This window comes from Ranitomeya variabilis, chromosome 7 (genome assembly GCF_051348905.1).
Source record: "Ranitomeya variabilis isolate aRanVar5 chromosome 7, aRanVar5.hap1, whole genome shotgun sequence".
NCBI classification, from domain to species: domain Eukaryota; kingdom Metazoa; phylum Chordata; class Amphibia; order Anura; family Dendrobatidae; genus Ranitomeya; species Ranitomeya variabilis.
Window position 1 is genome coordinate 189046062 of NC_135238.1, and position 22352 is coordinate 189068413.

General features: G+C 45.1%; 1 pseudogene; it reads left to right on the plus strand.

Annotated features, from left to right (window-relative positions):
• The first annotated feature begins 375 nt into the window (after positions 1 to 375).
• Positions 376 to 20907, plus strand: LOC143786291 (FAST kinase domain-containing protein 1, mitochondrial-like; annotated as a pseudogene).
• Positions 20908 to 22352: the final 1445 nt, after the last annotated feature.

Here is a 22352-nt window from a genome sequence, read left to right on the forward strand (position 1 = left end):
TCCACTTTCTAAGAAGATGTTGGAAGAAAAGACATAGAATATTTTTATTTCTCTAAGGTCCTAAGCCTTTCGTACAGTCCAGACATGTTCTGCTGGAGGAGGGCTTTGCCTCTTTCTCTGCGCTTCTTTCAGATGCGTAGTATCAGTTCGGATCCGCTCCTGGATCAGTTGATGACTAGCACAAACCAATTCCAGATTTTTCAACTCGTTGGCATCCATAAGTCTAAGCTTACAGTACATCATGTGGGTTGCGCCATCAATACATTATGGGAGCTTCAGAAGGGGAAGCCGAGTGCAAACGCAAATCATGAAACCGTCCGAAATCACCCGGAATTTATTGCTCTTCGGATCCTGGCAGAAAATAAAATTGACCTTATGAGCGACACCACCCTGGTGAATACGCTGTATGCCGTTATAAGGTACGAGCCACTTGCTCCATTGCTCGGTCCTTATGTTGCATCTCGTTTACCATTGTTGTATTCTGTATTTCAAGGTTTAATGTGGAAGCGCACGACTCTTTGGTGCAGCAGCTGCTAATGGAAGGCTGGAGAAGACTGGAAAAGTAAGGCTGGTGGAATGTTTGATTACCAATCCCAGCAGCCATTTTGCCATTTAGTTGCCCAGCATTAGCTCTTTGGCTCTTGAGGTTCGTCATGCTGTGTGTTGCCCAAAGGTTTTCCGCATTGTATCCCTCTTCTCCCACTAGTATACACGTCATAGCATTTCATTGTAGCATCGTAAACATGAGACAAGATGCACAGCCAGGACAGTGGAGTCCTGCACTTTTGCAACTGCGGACTGGAAAAACGAAACCTAAAAAGTTAGATCAATAAATTACTTTTTTATAAAGAAATCTTTTGGATTTTATCCTATATAACTGTATGGCGCATTGTTTGTTATTTTGTATTTATATGATTGATTGTATGTTTTTACCTGTTTCAGGTTTGAACCGGAGACGTTGTCGAAATTCTCAGTTTGTTTGGAAAAACTAGATCTGGGCAGCAGTCCGTTAATGGGAAAGGTAGCCAATGCCCTGAACACGGGCCTGGAGAACATACAAAATATTAGGTAAGCGGTCACCAGTATCTAAGACTACTGGAAGTGATTTAAAGGGATCCTGTCAGGTCACAGTGGCTCTCTCAGAGCTGAAATAATTGTCTTCACAGTCCTTATGTTTCCAAAGGTAATTTATTCCTATTTACTTATATCTACTACTTCCCTATTGTAGTATAACCTGATATGTTTGGTGATGGGTCGACTCCAAAGGGGAAAACTCCTCCTCAGGATGTGAGTTATCTCTGACCAGAGGTGTTGTTTTCATAGAACTATCCGGATAGTGAATGAGGGCAATACAAATGTGGAGGATATGCATAACTTTATGCTACAGGAAGGGCATGATTTTATTGCTGGATTATGGCAAGTAAATCATCATGTCAGCAGTTTGCGAGTCCTGAGTGACCTGACAGGTTTCCTTTAAGAAGCTAACGAGGAGTGGTCCCCATTGACCCCTTAAAGTGGACGCATCACTGTCAAACATATCAAGTTATTTTACAGCGGAGAGATAGCACATATAACTAAATATACAATAAATTACCTTTGGAAGCAATAGGACTGTTAAACAGTCATTTTAGTTCCGCCAAAGTCGTGGTAAATACAGCTCATGGGAGCAGCCATCTTGGCTCCGTCAGCTCTGCCTCTGGTGTTCTAATAGGACACGCCCCCAAATTCCAGCCTTGTTGTTATTTTTCTACTGAATCTTGCATATGTATATTCGTTTTAATTTCTTTTTCACCCATGGATTTCTATAGGCAGAGACTGGTGCAACTATCCTTCAATGTCATCACCCCACACACTAAATAAAAAAAAAAAAACAACAAAAATAAAACATCATTTTTTAAATGTAAGGGTATGTATCCACGTTCAGGAAACGCTGCGTTTTTGACGCAGCGCTGAGCCGCAGCATCAAAAACGCAGCGTCCAGATGTTCCAGCATAGTGGAGGGGATTTAATGAAATCCCGTCTCCACTGTGCATTAAAAAACGCATGCGTTTTTCCTGCGAAAACGCACATGCGGAGCGTTTTTTCAGAACGCAGCATGTTGCTACTATGAGCAAAACACGCAGGAACACCGCAGGTGACCTGCCAGTGACCTCAGGTGCATTTTTGGTCAGGATTTTACTTGCATAAAATCCTGACCAAAGCCTGAAGCAAACCTGACCGTGGACACATACCCTAAGACTTCCATTTACTGTCTGATGTTAAAAATATTACTAATAAATGCGTAAGGCAAAATAGTACTTGTCTACAAAAATAAGACCATATTGACCTGTGGTGACACGCGAATGAAAACAATGAAAAAAAAATTCTAGAATGCTGAAAAGGGAAAAAAATTAACGTGCTTAACTGTTTTTTTTTTTTGTTATTTTTTAAATAAAGCCAAATCTGGAAATGCTGTAAAATAACAAAATAAGTATAACTTCCCTGCTGAAGCCAATGCCGATCCCGCGTTACCTCTCTGCTGATACTTAGAGCAGGGAGATTAATTTGATTAACTTGCTATTTGGGCTCGTGCATAAGACGTATTTTCTCAGATGAGTGCTATGTGTAGTTTTCACTTGTAGCGCTCGTAACTATGATATTCAATAGGGCTGTGCACATGTCCAAAATTTATTTAATCTTTTTATCGGACTCTGCGGGAAAAAATGCGGGAAAAAATGTGGGTTATGTCTGATTTTGACCCATCTGAGTGCAGTATGATGGAGGGGCAGAGACTCTGATTCCAGCGATGTGTCACTTACTGGGCTGCTTGCTGTAGTTTTGATAAAGTTCCTGTTTTCTCTGCTGCAGATCTTGCAGTGCTCTAAATACTGAGCTCTGTATAACCCGGCCCACACCTCTGATTGGCTGCTTTCTGCGTAGGGTGTCAGGATAAGCTCACTGATGGACTCTCAGTTAACTCATTTTGCAAGCCACTCTCTATATCACACACTTCATATGTGCTATAGATCACATTCATGATCCTTTTTAATCCTTTTCCAGATACCTGTCCAGCCTTATGATGAAGACATTCCCGGTCACCTCTAAGCGGTTGCAGCACCGACTGATCAGCAAGGCAGAATCCTTAATGGAGGGGGATAACTACATAGATGTGCACAGCGTGCGCCGGGTCGTCCAGTTTCTGTGCCTTATGAAGTATGACTACCAGCCCCTCTTGGATAAATGCAATCAGATTTTTGTGCGGGACAAGAATAAAATGAGCACGGACACCCTTAAAGGGATGTGATGAATCGGCCCCTTAAAGGGATACTACATATCAGCCCTGAACCAACAGAAAAAATCCCGTAATGCAATGATAATACTCAAATAGAACTCGTATTCCCTAATTAGAGGAAGCTCCTGATTATTTTGTAGTCTAATCTAGGAATTCAGTACTGGAAACAATTGCCAAATGTTGGATTTGTAAAGGTTTGAGCTCCTTTGTTCCCTCCAGGCTTGAAGACGACCTTGTCATACTGGCAGATAAGATCCATCACATCAGTCTGGTGTACGTCCTGGAGACCATGGCGGAGGCCGAGTGCAAGAACCCAATCCTCATTCAGAAGTAAGTGGATCCTCTAAGCCGTGAATGGTTTGGAGCTGGATCCTTCCTGTCCAATCTGACATTGTCCATATTATCACGGTCCGGGTACGGGCTGCACCCCAGCGAGGGTCTGCTGACCCAACTATACATGTGTGAGGCCAGGAGATCCTCGGCCAATTCGGTCCGTACCTGGATCATAATATATGGATGTCTGAATCCTGCTATATTTCCATTTACTGTTCAGATGGATGCTGTTGTTCCCTGTAATCAGCTATTTCAGACTCTTAGTATTCTCCTCCTAGCAAATAAGTACTGAGAGGTTTTATTTTTTTAATGTTTTTTTCCTGATCCCTTTGATGTACAGACAGATGAGTCCGATGGTGGATTTCTCCACTCCTCAATGCATGAGCCACCCTACTGAGCATTCATGTCCATGGGGGGAATAGAGCGAGAGCGAGCTGATGGCCAGATGAACGCTTGGCCGACCCTTACGGTATATGGGGCCTTTACAAACCTATGAGCCATTTTATATGGTGCACACTCGACGTTCATGCACATTCTTGAAGCATCTTTACACTGGAACAAGGAGCGTCCACCACTTATTAGAGACTCTGTCGGCCGTTTCCTAACCTATTGATGACACTGGCGCAGTGTGTTGTCGTTTTTGCCATCAAAGTTACAAAAACCCATATGTACATCAGTGGGGCTTGTGGTCTGGGTGAGATATGTTCTGCCACACACGACACCCTGCGTGGGAGCGTCCCTTCTGGATGAGGACGTGGCACGGCGGTGGATGGAGTCTCGTTATGTTGCTTGATGACGTGTGATCTTTTTCTCTCCGTTCAGGATCTGCTCCGCCATCCAGGACAATCTGGATCATTACCATCGCCTGTATCTATGTAAGCTCACAGATGCCGTGGTTTGCCTGCCCTGCCAAAACTATCAACTGTTTGCGGATCTACAGAAACGTCTAACTGCGTAAGTGCAATTTCCATGCATGTGTGGTGAGTAATCGGGTTAAAGGGACATGTGGACGGCCCTATTAGAATGGCGCTGGGTTTACCATGCGGGTAAGACAAGGTCACTAATAAGAATACAAACATACGACTGGTATACCGTGAGGGCCAGGAGCGGACACAGACAGCAGAGGCCCCTGTGCAAGAACAATATATGGACCATTTGCAGCCGGAGAGCTCCTTATAATGCACAATGCCACCTGGTTTGGGGAAAGCAGTGGCCCCCGGACCTCTCGGGCCCCTGTGCGGCTGCACTGGTTGCACCAATGGTATGTCCGCTACTGGTCAAGGTGACATTGGGGAGTCCTCCAGCGTGCATGCGCACAGTGTAACTGCAGAGGCCTGTGCGCGCTCACCGACCGCGCTCACTGACCTCTCTCCTCTGCTGTGGCTGCTCGCTCCACGGAAAGATGCAGAAGTGTGGCGAGCAAGAAGCGTTAAAGAAAGAAGAGGGAGGAAAATCGCATGGCCGCAGCAGAGAGGAGAGAGATCTGTGAGCGCGTGCGCTGGCTCCTGCTGCTACATTGTGTGCTTTCTCCAAGCGAGCGCTGTCAATCAACACAGGAGGCAAAAAAATATCTTGGCCGTGCCAACAACAGACACCCGGATTTTAACATAAATATGCTCAACAATAATAGTTTATTACTACAAACATATGGGTTTTTATTTTATAAGGCTTATTTTAATTAGTAATTTTGGAGTGACACTCATCACAAAGTGTTTTTTTTTTTTGTTTGTTTTTAATAAATACGTGACATTTTTGTTCTATGGACCTTTTATTTTATCTTTTGCCTGGGGAAACCACAAAAATAAAGCCCACATTAATGTGTTTTGAGGGTTTTGGCGGCTTCTTTTTGTTCCCTTTGTCACATGTATAAATGATTTGATTCTGAGATGGTGACTTGTTTTTGGTGCCTGAAATGTCCCTTCCCGTAGCTTTATGAAGACGTCTCATGTCCCATCTATGGTGGTTATGATGACCAGGTCACTGTCGCTGCTGACCCTTACTAGAGTGGATGAAGCCGTCCTTAGAAAGATTGACGACGTCATTCCCCAGTGTGACCTCAGCGACCTGAATAGCATCGCGAACAGCGTCATCCGGTGGTTACAGCCCGCCCAGCTGTCCAGGCAGAATAAATCCGGGATGTATGAGAAACTCCTCCATAAAGTGAGCCGATACGGACTGGAGAGAGTGAAGAATATGGACGACATTGATCATCTGTTGAATGAGCTGACGTACGTGATGAACGGGCAGTGGCTGCAGAATATGCTGATAGACGACATCCTGCTCACCTGCCAGCGCCTGCTGCACCAGGTCACCTGGAGGAACGCACCGTTTCTGGCGCTGGTTATTAGTTACTGTAATACTCTGTGTCCTCCGGTTCTGGACAAGATCGCAGAAGTCACCATGGAGAATGTCACAAAGGTAGAAGCCCCGTGGGTTCAGATTGGAAGGCCAGTCACTGGCCCAAACTAAACATCTGGTGGCCAAAGGTCTATTCAGTGCGTGCACCTGACAGCTGTCTAGGGGCGGCTTAAAGAGCACCAGTCCTGTGTGTTACACTATAGTACCCCCATGTAATAATTATTCTGGGGCATCTTTTCATTGTTGTTCCTCTGTTATTCCTCCAGGAAATCCTTAAAGGGATTCTCTCATCATGTATCTTTGGTAGCACCCATCTCCCCTGCCTCCCGATTTTTCGCTTGCAATGGGGTAAGGGGACAGGGGACAGTGGTGCGCTCCTAAGGTCCAGATGGCCTGCAGAGGCAGATGTGCATGCTGCTTGTCTGGGAAACTGGACACTTCTGACAAGCTGCAGGAGTGGCTGGTAACCTAAACAATGAGCAGTAAACTATAGAATTAAAACTCCTTCCATTATTGCAAACGGAGAGGATTTTAAAGTAAGAAGTAAATTGTTTTTACAAGCACTTTTGGCCACTATAGATGAGACAATTCCTTTAAATGAAGGATTTGGTGTTACTGTTCTACCAGTCAATACTTGTACTCTTAGGACACAATCAGATGACCGAATAAATTGGACTGTGATCGGACCACAATTCACAGACTGGCCGGCGGCTCTCCCGACCTGAGCGTGACCGCTTCATGTTTTCCTGTACAGCCATCATGCTCAGGTCGGTAGAGCCGCTGGACAGTCTTTGCATTGTGGTCCAATCACAGTCCAATTTATATGGTCGTCTGACTGCGCCCTTAGGTCTCAGACGTCTGGTTTTTTTCATACATGTTCTCAGTGTTTCTCACAGATCAGGTACCTGTAAGAGGGTGAACTGTAGTCCCACTGAGAGGGCACTAGGACCCTGTGGTTTTTGCCTGCTGCAGCAGAGAACAGACCCTGGAAGACTCCCAGAGACAATGTGTGCTGGGGGGTGGGGTCTGGTATCTCGTGTGTAAAGTGAAACAAGGAAGTGAGAGGAGAGAGAGAAAGGCGGGAAGAGAGAGCAGAAGCTGCTGTGAATGTGATATAACCAAGAGACTGTGGATTTTACTGTGAGTTTTTTTGGAGAAAAAGAAGCTATTGAGAGACTTTGCATTGCTAACGTTGTCCTGGAGAAAAGCTAACCTTTTGTTCAACTCTGTGAGACACTTTTGTTGCTAACCTTTTATTTTGGAAGACTGAAACTTCACTGCAAACCCACTACGTATTTGAGAGTCTGTGGAATACCTGTGCATTGATTGGAGAACAAGTCTGACAGATTGCTGATACAGAGACGGACGGGTTGTCGTGGAAGCATTCCTAGGAGCTACAGAAGAAGAGACAATATCGTGAGGCCACTAACTAAGTCCCCGGCGTTTGGGCTCGGCATCCGCCGATCAGACAAGAGGAGCTTGCTGTAACTTATTGGCGCTGAAGATATAGACTGGGCTGCAGCCTGTGCGGATTCCTACCTGAGAGGAGATCCATCTTAAGATACGGTACCATAAGTTATAGATACCCGGGTATCCCTGCTCATAGTGTTTACTTGTTACTTAGAGGTGTATCTTATATTAGAGTTGTGTAAGTTATACTCAGTGTGCCATTCCAGGGGCTCCCTTTATAACACTACAATCAATTTACACTTGTTCCTGTTTAGTTGCCCTGTTAGGTAAATTTCTTACTAGTCTTTGTAGCATACAGTTCTCAGGAGACCTTGGAGTGGCACAGTGATTTCAGCTGCTGCTGAGCTGGTGTATCTTTGGGGTGCATATACTTAAATATTTTCCATATTACCTTTATTATTTTGCCTTTGAGTAAAAATACCGTTGGAGATTTCTGCCTTAGTCTTGGTTTGTGACTCACTGGATCTTAATCGGACCTCTGGTCATTACATTTTTGGCGTAGTCGGCAGGATCCAGTGTTTGTCATGGACGAGGGTAGAAATGACCCCGCTGTATCCGCACCCTCCTCGGGGGTTGGGGTTCCCCTGGCAGCCGCGGCGATTTCGGGAGGGTATGTGCCTGTAGGAGCTTTACTTCAGCACATGCCGAAATACGACGGGCGCAATATGGCGTTGCAAGATTGGGCTGAGAGAATCCGGAGTATTCTGCGCATGTGTAATTTGACCCCCGCGTTACGCGCTGAGCTGGCATTAAATGCACTGGAGGGCGATATTAGACGTATGGTGATGGTGCGCCCAGAATCAGAGAGGGATACGTTAGAAAAGATTTTGGAACTGTTAGAGGGGAGTTTGGGGGGCCGAGCGCGTGTGGCCCAGCTTCGGTCCCTATTCTTTAATCGTCCCCAGAGAGAGTGTGAGTCCTTGATGCAGTACTCTAATATCTTGCAAGAGACGCTGAATGAGATGCAGCGACTAGACCAGGGGGCCATGGGAGCGTTCCGGGAAGTAGACCGCTTGCTCCGGGATCAATTCATCACCGGCTTAGCTAATAGACTTCTCCGGGACAAACTGTTGGAAATGGCCCGGGCTGCACCAGAATTATCCTTCTGGCAGATTTACCGAGCTGCAGTGGAAAGGGAAGAGAAATCTACCCATGTGCCCGAGGGGTCAGTGAACAGTGCCCAGCTGGAAGAAGGTGGGTCATCAGGGTCAGGGGGAGAGGGGCTGGTGAGCGTGGTACAAGCTTTGCGTGCTGAGGTGAAGGAGTTGAAGCTGAAATTCTCAACTGACAGTTGATCCCGCCTCTACCCCCTCACGGGGGCCTCCTGCCCCACCCCCTGGAACGGTGACCCCACAGACGGCCAGGTCGTCCTATCAGAATGAGTCAAGCCCTCGTCCACGAGGAGCAATCACCTGCTGGAAGTGTGGGCGCCAGGGACACATCTCTCGTTACTGCCGGACGCTTGCAGCCCCAGAAACCCCGTCGCCGGCTTTAAACTTCCGGCCGCTGCCATGAGAGGGCAAGCAGCAGCGGCCCCACCCACACAAAGCCCTCGACGGAATGAGCAAGATTTGTTTGCATGTAGTCCAGTGATAGAAGCAGAATTTGAAGGGCGGAAGATGAGGTGCTTGGTTGACACGGGATCCGAATGTACTATAATGCCACTAGAAGTATATGAGAGATACTTCAGTCGACTAGTGATTCCAGAGGATGGCCGAGTGATACGACTGACCGCCGCAAATAATGGTCAACTGTCAGTCAAGGGAATCGCGTGGATGCAACTAAAAATGTTTGGTCAAGAGCTGGGGCAGAAAGGGGTAGTACTGGTGGATCACCCCCCTAGAAGAGGGATGGAAGTGACGCTCGGAATGAACGTGCTGCGAGACTTGAATCACCAGATGTATGCCAGTGAAGGACCCCGATACTGGGCCCGTGCGACAAGACACCGACCCACACAGAGAATTCTACACCGTCTAGTGCTGAGTTGCGACTTGCTGAAAAGTGCGGTCCCAGGCGGCCGGGTGGGCCGGGTCCGAGTGCCATCGAGGGCCCCGATCCTGCTGGGACCAAGACAAGAGGAGCTCTTAATGCTGAAGAATGGACGAGTGCCGGTCCGATGCATCAATGTTTTAGATGAAGCTGTTGCAATTCCTGCTGGAACAGTACTGGCTGAACTGTTCGTGCCGGCAGAAAAGGTGCCGGAAAATGCAGGATTCGAACTGCGACCAGACCAACAGTCATCCTGGACCTTTGCGGTCGAGGTAGGCCGGACTGAGCCTCCTACGGAGGAATGGAATGGTCATGTGATCATGGAGCAGATGGGAGTGGATCGGGAGAAGCTGACCCCCGTGCTGTTGGAGCAGTTGGAGAGAGTTTTGTGGGAACATCAAGAGACCTTTTCCCGACATGGAGAGGACTTCGGGTGTACCCAGATGATTGAGCATGAGATTCCAACGGGGGATACTCCACCCATTAGAGAAAGATATCGGCAAATTCCTCCAGCGCTTTATCAAGAGGTGAAGAGCATGGTGGCCAGTATGCTGGACAACCAAGTGATCCGAGAGAGCCGGAGTCCCTGGGCGGCTCCTGTAGTCTTGGTCCGCAAGAAGGATGGGACACTCCGATTTTGTGTGGACTATCGAAAATTGAACGCCCACACCGTACGGGACGCATATCCTTTACCCCGTATTGAAGAATCCCTGTCGGCCCTTGGTCGGGCCAGGTATTTCTCAACGTTGGATTTGGCAAGCGGGTACTGGCAGGTCCCAATGGCTGAAAAAGATCGGGCCAAGACGGCGTTTGTCTTGCCAATGGGGCTCTTTGAGTTCAACCGGATGCCCTTTGGCCTCGCTACCGCCCCGGGAACCTTCCAACGCCTGATGGAACATTGCTTGGGCGATCTAAATTTTGAATCAGTCCTGATATATCTAGACGACATTGTGGTGTTCGGAACCTCATTTGAAGATCATCTGGAGAAGCTGCGTCAAGTTCTCCGGCGGCTCAAGAGCTACGGTCTGAAAATAAAGCCAAAAAAATGTCAACTGTTACGAAACCAGATTGAATATTTGGGGCATCTGGTGACCCCGGACGGGGTACTACCTTTAGACAGTAAGATCAAGGCGGTACAAGAGTGGCCACCTCCTTGTGACCTGCGAGAAGTGCGGGCCTTCCTGGGCCTAGCAGGATACTATCGGCGGTTTGTGCCTAAATTCTCACAAGTGGTGAGTCCCTTGAATGAACTTTTGAGAGGGACAGCGCTGGGTCCTCGAAATCGCCCCATACCATGGGGGCCCCTACAGAAAAAGGCATTTGATGAAGTGAAAACCGCCCTAACGAGTGCCCCATTGCTGGCCTACGCCCGGTTTGACACCCCTTTTTTGTTGTATACCGATGGTAGTCTCCATGGGTTGGGGGCAGTACTAGCACAGGTGCAGGACGGCCGAGAGCGAGTGATTTCTTATGGCAGCAGATCTTTAAGAGACTCCGAGCGAAATCCGGCTAACTACAGCTCATTCCGGCTGGAATTGCTGGCCCTGGTGTGGGCAATGACAGAACGCTTCGCCGAGTATCTAACAGGAGCTGAGGTGCTAGTCATGACAGATAACAACCCGCTAGCTCACTTAGAGAATGCAAAACTGGGAGCGTTAGAGCAGCGGTGGGTCGCCAGACTAGCCAAGTTCAATTACCGCATTAAATTTCGCTCTGGTCGAGAAAACGGCAATGCAGATGCATTGTCAAGAGCGCCCCTTGGGTCATCAGGGGAAGATGTTGACGAACAACTTGAGGACACTGAAACTCCAGCTTTGGGGCAGATACCTATCTTCCAAAGTGTGGTACACTCAAGTGGGGTGGCCACCGGGATGCCCTGTGTTCTGGGTAAAACATCCTCAGATTGGACAAGAGTCCAGGATGAGTGTCCGGACGTTGCACTTGTGCGCCGTTGGGTACAAAACAAAACCTGGCCCAGTGCAGAGGACAAGGCTCAGTTGTCCATGGAAGGAATGAAACTCCTTCGACAATGGGATAAATTGTGTGTGGAACAAGGTCTTTTGTATCGTAAGGTGTACCTGCCATCGGAGCTGCAGCATCGGTACCAACTGATAATTCCTGTGGGAATGGGTCCAGTGGTCGCTCGTGAGGCGCATGAGAAGGGGGCCCATTTTGGAAGTGAAAAGACACTTCAGTGGTTGCAGCGAGTTCTCTATTGCCCTGAGTTGGGAGGGATGGTGGCCGACGCGTGTCGGCAGTGCCGAATTTGTGGGCTCAACAAAAGCCCTGAGCAGCGGGCTCCCACACAGTCTATTAAGACTTCAGCTCCACTGGAGCTACTCATGATTGATTACGTGTTGATAGGGTACTCTACGTCAGGGTACTCCTATTGCCTGGTGATGACAGATCACTTTACCAAGTATGCTGTAGCGGTGCCGACAAGAGATCAGACGGCCAAGTCAGCGGCTGAGGCAGTGTGCCGACATTTCTTCCAAGTGTTCGGGTGTCCGCAGAGAATACATTCAGATCAAGGGGCCTGCTTTCAGGGGACGCTGATGAAAGAGTTGCACCAGCTCTATGGTATCGAGCAGTCGAGAACAACGCCTTACCACCCTCAGGGTAACGGGGCGTGTGAGCGTTTTAATCGGACCTTGTTGCAAATGTTGAGGTCCTTAGAGAGTCAGCAACAGACATGCTGGCCTGAGTATCTCCCCGAATTGATGTGGGCTTACAATAACAGGGTGCACAGTACTACTGGTTACTCACCACACATGTTAATGTTTGGTAGACCTGGCCGAGACATTGAGGATTTGAACGTGCCAGATCCCTCCTCTGCCCCCCCTCGGACTGCATCCGAGTGGGTACGAGAGCATCGGCGGCGGTTGAGGGTGGTGCATCAGGTGGTGGGCGACCGCCTTCTCCAAGTGGTCTATAGAGACACGCGACCTGTACAAACAGAGCTGTTCTCTCCGGGAGACAGAGTGTTGGTGAGGACAAAACGACGGTCAGGAAAGCTGAGTGACCGATGGGAGGCGATACCGTATCTGATAAAAAAAACAGGTGAACCCTGAGATTCCAGTGTACGAGGTCGAACCGGTGGGGACAGGGGGGCCAACCCGTAATTTGCATCGTAACATGTTACAACGGTGCTGGTTTGAAGATTCGGCGCCGACTCCCCTAGAGCCAGAGGCCATGTTCCAAGGGGCGGGAACTCTGAATGATCTTGAGTTTGATGGTGTACTTACTCCTGCGCCTGCTTATTTGCCCCCTGTGACCGATCTGGCCTCGGGTGATGAGAATGTTGGGGATATGGAGGATGTTGTTGAGGAGAGTGCATCAGGACAACTGCTTGGTCCTGACGCTGTATCACAGGACATCGAGCTGCAGGAGGAGACAACTCCACTTGCGCCCACTAACACGACCACGGAAGAGACTTTAGCTCCCTCTAAGGTTGCGCCTGTTGAGGTAGGACTCAGGAGAACTACACGATCTACGGCCGGAATACCGCCTCAGCGATATGCTCAAGATGAATTTGAGTGGGAAGGTATGTCGAGGACGCCAACCTCTAGTGGGGTGGCATGTAAGAGGGTGAACTGTAGTCCCACTGAGAGGGCACTAGGACCCTGTGGTTTTTGCCTGCTGCAGCAGAGAACAGACCCTGGAAGACTCCGAGAGACAATGTGTGCTGGGGGGTGGGGTCTGGTATCTCGTGTGTAAAGTGAAACAAGGAAGTGAGAGGAGAGAGAGAAAGGCGGGAAGAGAGAGCAGAAGCTGCTGTGAATGTGATATAACCAAGAGACTGTGGATTTTACTGTGAGTTTTTTTGGAGAAAAAGAAGCTATTGAGAGACTTTGCATTGCTAACGTTGTCCTGGAGAAAAGCTAACCTTTTGTTCAACTCTGTGAGACACTTTTGTTGCTAACCTTTTATTTTGGAAGACTGAAACTTCACTGCAAACCCACTACGTATTTGAGAGTCTGTGGAATACCTGTGCATTGATTGGAGAACAAGTCTGACAGATTGCTGATACAGAGACGGACGGGTTGTCGTGGAAGCATTCCTAGGAGCTACAGAAGAAGAGACAATATCGTGAGGCCACTAACTAAGTCCCCGGCGTTTGGGCTCGGCATCCGCCGATCAGACAAGAGGAGCTTGCTGTAACTTATTGGCGCTGAAGATATAGACTGGGCTGCAGCCTGTGCGGATTCCTACCTGAGAGGAGATCCATCTTAAGATACGGTACCATAAGTTATAGATACCCGGGTATCCCTGCTCATAGTGTTTACTTGTTACTTAGAGGTGTATCTTATATTAGAGTTGTGTAAGTTATACTCAGTGTGCCATTCCAGGGGCTCCCTTTATAACACTACAATCAATTTACACTTGTTCCTGTTTAGTTGCCCTGTTAGGTAAATTTCTTACTAGTCTTTGTAGCATACAGTTCTCAGGAGACCTTGGAGTGGCACAGTGATTTCAGCTGCTGCTGAGCTGGTGTATCTTTGGGGTGCATATACTTAAATATTTTCCATATTACCTTTATTATTTTGCCTTTGAGTAAAAATACCGTTGGAGATTTCTGCCTTAGTCTTGGTTTGTGACTCACTGGATCTTATTCGGACCTCTGGTCATTACATACCTATTATAGTCTATGGGGCTGTTTACATGTATGTTTTGTTTTTTTGCAGTGCCTGCAAAAAACCAAACTGAGATATGGCCACTTTTGATCTGAATCATGGATCAAATTCTCTGATGCAAGTCTATTGGTCTGTGAAAAAAAAATACAAGAAAATAAAATGCCACAATGGAGGAAAAAGCAAAAAAACAACGGACTTACAGATTAAAAATGGATGAAAATCTGATCCAGCACATTAATGGCAAACAGACCATTTTCTCTGCGATCACTTTATCATTAGCTATCACTGATGACCCAGCAGTAGCAGATTGATGGGTGTAGTGCTCCTCTGAGCTGTGATTTGCACTGATGGGGTATCCTTAGGAAAGATCATCAATGCTGTGATTGCAGAAATCCCTCTCATTTACTGGACTATGTCATGTACACACTGTGTTAGTAAAGACTATTTGTCAGATTAATAATGTATTTTTTTGTTTGTTTTTTTAAGATCCATCCCACAGACTTGAACAGCGTTTTATTTGCCTTTGTCAATCTGGGCTATGATCCCCCGCGAGAAGAAGAATTCTTTACAATGTGTATTCAGCATATTCTCGCTAATTTAAGTAAGTATTCATTGTATTCTCAGTATAAGTGGAGATCTGGCCACGCTTCACCCCAGGAGTAATCACAGCCCTGGAAGATTAAAGAGACACATTTTTCTACCTGTGATTTCCGCCTCCGCGTTGCAAAAAGTGAAAATATGCAAAAAATTCCACATTATCATTAACAAGCTGCAGATTAGAAAACCTAAACCCCACAACTTTTTTTTATTATTTTTAGTACATTGTGGTTATTGTGCAGATAATCACATCAGAATTTCAGTGATGAATTTCCCATATTATAGACTGTGGTCACACGGGCAAGTGAAGAAAAGAGAAAAAAAAAGAATTGTCCCGTTTTCATCTAAAAAATGTAGCCCTAATGTTATAATTTCCTTATCTTTATGGATTGGGCCCTTGTCTAAAATAATTGTTAATAAAGTTGCTACGTCATCCCATATTATGATCCTGAGCTGCAGATTATTTCTTTTCCCTGCCGCTGTCCAACCTATCATCAGAATACAGGCTGCCACGTACAGCAGTCATTGCTCTACACCGCTTCCCCTTAAAAAAAACAAACAAAAAAAAACATGTTCTGCACAAGAATTCTACCATTTTCTAATCTATTTCTTCCTTTTTCACAAAGAAAATGAAGGTATTGTAGCTGAGTGACATCGCCGCATTTACGCATTTTAAGCCCTAGGAAACAGACACATTCCATAAGGCTCCGTTCACCTCTGTGTCATCTGATCCCAGCGGCGGCTGTCATTTCCCATTGGTTTCTGACAGCAGTATCTTTTCCATTAAAGACTCCGTAACCAGTAGCCGAGCCGCCGGTGCAGATGTGAACAGATCCGTAAAAATGAATGGAATTTGCCCAGAGGGGTCAGGCTGATTCCTCCTCCTGCTAACATACCTTTATTCTTAAAGAGTGACTGGCGATTTTGTAATATATTCTATGAGAGAAATGTGCTACTTCCCCTTCTTTCAATCTCCATTCTCTATATAGACAGATTTTCCCATTACTGTGAGATAGGTTGGTGCTTATAAAATTCTATGGAGAGGAGGTGGAGACGGACACAGACTTTCCGCTGTAAGTTCTTCTGAATCGTCAGTTACACTTCTCCATGGAACTTTATGAGCACCAGCTGTCTCCTATCTCAGTAATGGAAGATTTTACTCATGAACTGAGCGTGAAAGATCAGTCCAGGAGGAGAGGAAAAAAAAAGCCGATTTGTCTGATAAGACTTATTTTTATGAGTGCTATTGATTTATGAAATAAAAATGAAAACTCTTTAATACTTCAGCTTCGTCTAATATCAGATCAGGAATGAAAAAAAAAAAATGTATAAGATAGTGGTTGTGTTATTTTACCTTCCAGACTCCTTCCCTCCTCATCTCTTGGTTCTGGTGGGCTTCACTCTTGCTGTTGCACAGTATTTCCCAGAAGATCTGATTAAAGCCATTTTCAATATTCATTTCCTAACTAAACTGGATTCCGAACTGGACAGTAAGTGTCATGTGAGCGAATGCTCCACCTTTATCCATTTAGGTTCTATATTGCTCATGTTGCCCCTAGGACTTAGGCTGGCCGTACATATGAGAGGCTTTGTCTTCTCTGATCTCCCAGCACCATGTATGCTCGTGTCTTCTGAGCGTGCATCTTTATTTTAATGGGGTAAGGGATCACTTTGCAAATATGCCCCATCCTCATTTCCCCAACATCTGTCATCAGGGTCGGCTAATATAAATCGAATATTTCTTTGCAGCTTTACCTGCATTACCCATCCTGGTGCGAGACCCGGCACAAAAAGCCTAATACCCTATAAAATTTAATAAAGCTTTTATTTAACCCTTACACAACTGGGCAATTTTTTTTTGTTTTGTTTTTAATTATTATTTATTTTCTGTTATTTTTTTTATCATTCTACTTTCAATTTTCAATATTAATTTGTTATTTTTGCACAAGACAAATTGTAATGAATTCAGTTAACCGTATAATGCACACACAAAATTCCAAGAGCAGTGAAATGGTGAAAAAGACGCAATTCTGCCATTGTTGTTGTTTGGTTTTTTTTAAACAATAACCCAGCAGTGTGACTCTTCAAGTCCGAACGTTTATAGTTGTCTTGTTTGTTTTAGTTCCTTTTTCTTTTTTTTCACCAATGGTGGGGGTTAGGTTCTTTATATTTCAGTGGCAACAAGAAAATCAGAACTTTTTGTGCATGAACATTTTTAAGTTTGTGACTTTTTCTGAGATCTGGAAGTTTTTTGTTTTGTTTTTCCCATTGTTCCATTATTGGAACCAATGTATTAGGCCTTGTTTTTTTTAATCAAATGTTTGGGAAATGAGGATCTTTGATATCAACCAACCTGATCCTTTACTCCATTGAAATAAAGATGCACGATCAGTTGACAAGGTCATACATGGTTCTGGGAGGTCAATATATATATAATGTAATTTTTATTTTGGGATTTTTTTGTATTTTAAAACTGGATAGTAGTACAAAGTAAAAATCTCAGTCTCCTATGATGCCTAAAACTTTACAGGAGTACTAAACTGATGACAATAATAGCCTTTAATAGACCCCCACTGCACTAATAACCCATGGCCACCCCATGGTCTCTTGGGGGGTGGGGTACAGTGGGCAATCGAGGCTAGCGCCAGTCATAGTGTTACAGGCGGGTGCTGGCTGTGTAACGCCGCTGGCACCCGCTATGTACGGCGCAGGCTCAGTATCACATGTTGGGAACGCTTTTGATTTCTGTGTGTTGTAGATTTTCTCTTTCTTCACTAATTATATTATTTTTTAGCTTTTCTGCCTGACAAAAGTGCCAAGATACGAATGCGCCTGATGCAATTAAATCGGGCGGTTTGTCTCGAGTGCCCGGAATACCAAGCCCCATGGTTTCATGAAGAATACTGTCGACAGATGAAGCATAGAGGTGCGGGGCTCGTTTTATTCATTTAGTTGTTAGTTTGTTTTTGTATGCTTAAGAAAAAAAAAAAAAAATTGAGTGACACATGATAAAAAAAAAAAAAAATCAGCGCTCAAATTCCAGTGCCGGCTCCCAGCTGAGGCTCTGGTCTCAGTGTTTTAACAGTGATGTTGCGTTGACAGTGCTCAGCACCACTGCAGCCAATCACTGAGCACAGAGGCTCTGCCGCCTACCTCGTTGAGCTTAGGCTGGTTTCACACTTGCGTTTTGATCTGCAGCGTTTTAGCGCTAAAAAACGCATGCGTTTTTTTTTCTGTACTTAACATTAAAAAAATGCATGCGTTTTTTAGCATGCGTTTTGACGCGTTTTCGGCAACGCATGCGTTTTTTGACGCGTGCGTTCATTTGCAGAAATGCAACCTGCAGTAATTTCTAGCTGCGTTTTTTCCCCGCAAAAAACGCATGCGTTTATTCGCGGCAAAAAAATGCATTGCTGTCTACGCATGCGTTTTTAAGCACATGCGTTTGCTTGCGTTAAAAACGCATGCGTTTTTATAGAAAAACACAAGAAAAAACAAGAAAACCCTAACCACAAGAAAAAACAAGAAAACCCTAACCCTAGGGTTACTAGGGATCCTAACCCTTAGGTTAGGATCCCTAGTAACCCTAGGGATCCTAACCCTAGGGATCCTAACCCTAACCCTTAGGGTTAGGGTTACGATCCTAACCCTTAGGGTTAGGATCCCTAGGGTTAGGGTTAGGGTTAGGATCCCTAGGGTTAGGGTTAGGATCCCTAGGGTTACTAGGGATCCTAACCCTAACCCTAGCTATTTCTGTTTTTAGTGGGTTTTCTAGTTGATTTTGATGATTGGCAGCTGTCACACACTTCTCAGCCTGCGTTTAAAAAACGCAAACGCAGGAAAAAACGCATGTAAATGCCGCAAAACACCGCGTTTTTTTTTCTGCATGCAAAAACGCATGCGTCTAAAAAACGTGGTGTTTTGCCGCGTTTACATGCGTTTTTTCACCACACGCGTTTTTTTTTTAAAACGCTGCAGATCAAAACGCAAGTGTGAAACCAGCCTTAGTGATTGACTACAGCGGTGATTTGGGCTGTCGGACATAACGTCATCTCTGCAGCCCAAACTGAGACCGGAGCAGCGAGAGGGAACCGGCACTGAAACCGGGGAGGACATGTACCTGCTCTGTTTGTTATTTTAGAGTGTTTGGGGTCCACTTTTCTGAAAGTGAACAATCCCTTTAATATTCTCCACTGCAAAAGTATATTGTGCGATTTATGGATATGCAATAAGGAATAATCCTTAGAATATTAAAAAGTTGTTTTTTGTTTGTTTTCTTTTTTTGCTCAGAAGGTAACAGTAAGAGATCCATATACCATCAAATCCACTTATTTCTCGGAGATCTCTTTGGGGGAGTTAATTATGCCAAGATGTTTGACTACTCCATATTATTACACAGTAGGTAAGATTGTGAAATGTAAAAAAATATATATTTTGCTGCACTAAGAAATCACAAACGCCGCTCTGCTCTGGAAAGAAATGTTATAATTTAAAGATATGTCAAAATTCATCAAATATTGTGACTGTTTAATAACTTTTGTGCAAATAAAAGCAACACAGCCACAAGCAAAACACTGACATATGAGGCAATGGGAGATCCTGGGGGGATGTAATTCAGGGTGGGGACAGTTTGAGTTGCATTTTAGTACAGGTCGTTCTCAAAAAATTAGCATATAGTGTTAAATTTCATTATTTACCATAATGTAATGATTACAATTAAACTTTCATATATTATAGATTCATTATCCACCAACTGAAATTTGTCAGGTCTTTTATTGTTTTAATACTGATGATTTTGGCCTACAACTCCTGATAACCCAAAAAACCTGTCTCAATAAATTAGCATATTTCACCCGTCCAATCAAATAAAAGTGTTTTTTAATAACAAACAAAAAAACCATCAAATAATAATGTTCAGTTATGCACTCAATACTTGGTCGGGAATCCTTTGGCAGAAATGACTGCTTCAATGCGGCGTGGCATGGAGGCAATCAGCCTGTGACACTGCTGAGATGTTATGGAGGCCCAGGATGCTTCAATAGCGGCCTTAAGCTCATCCAGAGTGTTGGGTCTTGCGTCTCTCAACTTTCTCTTCACAATATCCCACAGATTCTCTATGGGGTTCAGGTCAGGAGAGTTGGCAGGCCAATTGAGCACAGTAATACCATGGTCAGTAAACCATTTACCAGTGGTTTTGGCACTGTGAGCAGGTGCCAGGTCGTGCTGAAAAATGAAATCTTCATCTCCATAAAGCATTTCAGCCGATGGAAGCATGAAGCGCTCCAAAATCTCCTGATAGCTAGCTGCATTGACCCTGCCCTTGATGAAACACAGTGGACCAACACCAGCAGCTGACATGGCACCCCACACCATCACTGACTGTGGGTACTTGACACTGGACTTCAGGCATTTTGGCATTTCCTTCTCCCCAGTCTTCCTCCAGACTCTGGCACCTTGATTTCCGAATGACATGCAAAATTTGCTTTCATCAGAAAAAAGTACTTGGGACCACTTAGCAACAGTCCAGTGCTGCTTCTCTGTAGCCCAGGTCAGGCGCTTCTGCCGCTGTTTATGGTTCAAAAGTGGCTTTACCTGGGGAATGCGTGCCTGTGCACGGTGGCTCTGGATGTTTCCACACCAGACTCAGTCCACTGCTTCCTCAGGTTCCCCAAGGTCTGGAATCGGTCCTTCTCCACAATCTTCCTCAGGGTCCGGTCACCTCTTCTCGTTGTACAGCGTTTTCTGCCACATTGTTTCCTTCCAACAGACTTACCATTGAGGTGCCTTGATACAGCACTCTGGGAACAGCCTATTTGTTGAGAAATTTCTTTCTGGGTCTTACCCTCTTGCTTGAGGGTGTCAATGATGGCCTTCTTGACATCTGTCAGGTCGCTAGTCTTACCCATGATGGGGGTTTTGAGTAATGAACCAGGCAGGGAGTTTTTAAAAGCCTCAGGTATCTTTTGCATGTGTTTAGAGTTAATTAGTTGATTCAGAAGATTAGGGTAATAGGTCGTTTAGAGAACCTTTTCTTGATATGCTAATTTATTGAGACAGGTTTTTTGGGTTATCAGGAGTTGTAGGCCAAAATCATCAGTATTAAAACAATAAAAGACCTGACAAATTTCAGTTGGTGGATAATGAATCTATAATATATGAAAGTTTAATTGTAATCATTACATTATGGTAAATAATGAAATTTAACACTATATGCTAATTTTTTGAGAAGGACCTGTATATGATATCACAGGATGACTTCCACACACATCTACTTCATATTATATCACGTTTCTTAGCGGAGGACCCACTGGTGATCGTTGTCTAAAAGCCCGCAGTTCCTTTATTTGTTTAGTTCTTCATACGGTTGTTGCCATAAAAAAAATTAAAACAAAAGTCTATACAGTCAATCAATATTCTGCACAGAATCGTAATTGAGCAGGGGTCGCCCACTCCTTTTTATTCTTTACCGGACTGCTTGAAATGGCTGAGTGCGGTCAGACACCCCCAAGAGATCAGTAACTTGCCTCCTGTTTTATAGAAAGGGGATAACTTTTAAAAACCCTTTTTAAGCTGTGTGCACACGTTCCAGATTATTCGCAGATTTTTTGCACGTTTTTTCGCAACCAAAACGCTTAAACGCATACATATGCATTCCATCATTTATAATGGTTTCCACAATTTTTGTGCACATGTTGCGTATTTTTCCGCGAAAAACGCATGCGGAAAAATACGCAGCATGTTCATTAATTTTGCGGATTTTAAGCGGATTTCCCACTATATTATTACATTGGGAACCTCCGGAAAAAAAGCGAAAAATCCGCGCAAAATACGCGATAAAAACGCGTGCAGAATTCCTGCGGAAAACCTCAGGATTTTCTCAGGAAATTTCTGCATACTTTCCGGATGTGTGCACATACCCTTAAAGTGTTTTTCCGGCTTTTGAAAACAAGTGTCCAATTGATTGTAGTTTGTTTTAAAAACAAACAAAGTGTGCCTGGCTCACCCTCCCCAGGTCCAGCATTGAGCCTCTGCCGCTGTTGCCATTATGTTGACCATAAGTGAGCTCAGCGGCTCTGGTCAAGTTGATGACACTAATTGGCTGTTGATGTGACCTGAGCACTGCACACACCAGGAGCTCGCTGAGTGGACCCAGGGAGGGTTTTTGGAAGGTGTTGGACTGTGATTCTCCTAACATTTGATGCTTGCTTTCTATAGACTTCGAGTGCATCCTGAGCAAAAATAAAAAGCCTACCGCCTACATAGAGGAGAACAAGCTGTCCGCCAATGTGGCCGAAGTCCAGTGGGGCCAGGACAGTCAGATGTGTGATAACAAGTCTCTACCTCAAGGAGCCCAGAGGTCGGTGATTCTGTGTGTAGACATGTGGTGCTAGATCACGACGCAGCCTCATTCTCTTAAAAAATAGCCTTCATTTTAAGTTTTCTTACATAAATCCATAGAAGACATGCAAATAAGAAACTTTGTAATATGTCTGATCATAGAAATCTGCTTCTTTCTCCTCCTGAACTGATCGTTCATTCTCAAAATTCTCAACTTCCAAGTAAAATCTGTTTTCCGTGAATACAGATTTTCCCGTTACTGAGATAGGAGATGACAGTTAGTGCTCACAAAGTTCTATGGAGACTGATATAGCAGAATGTATGTGTTCCGCTAGCTCCTCTCCCCCCCCTCCATAGAATTT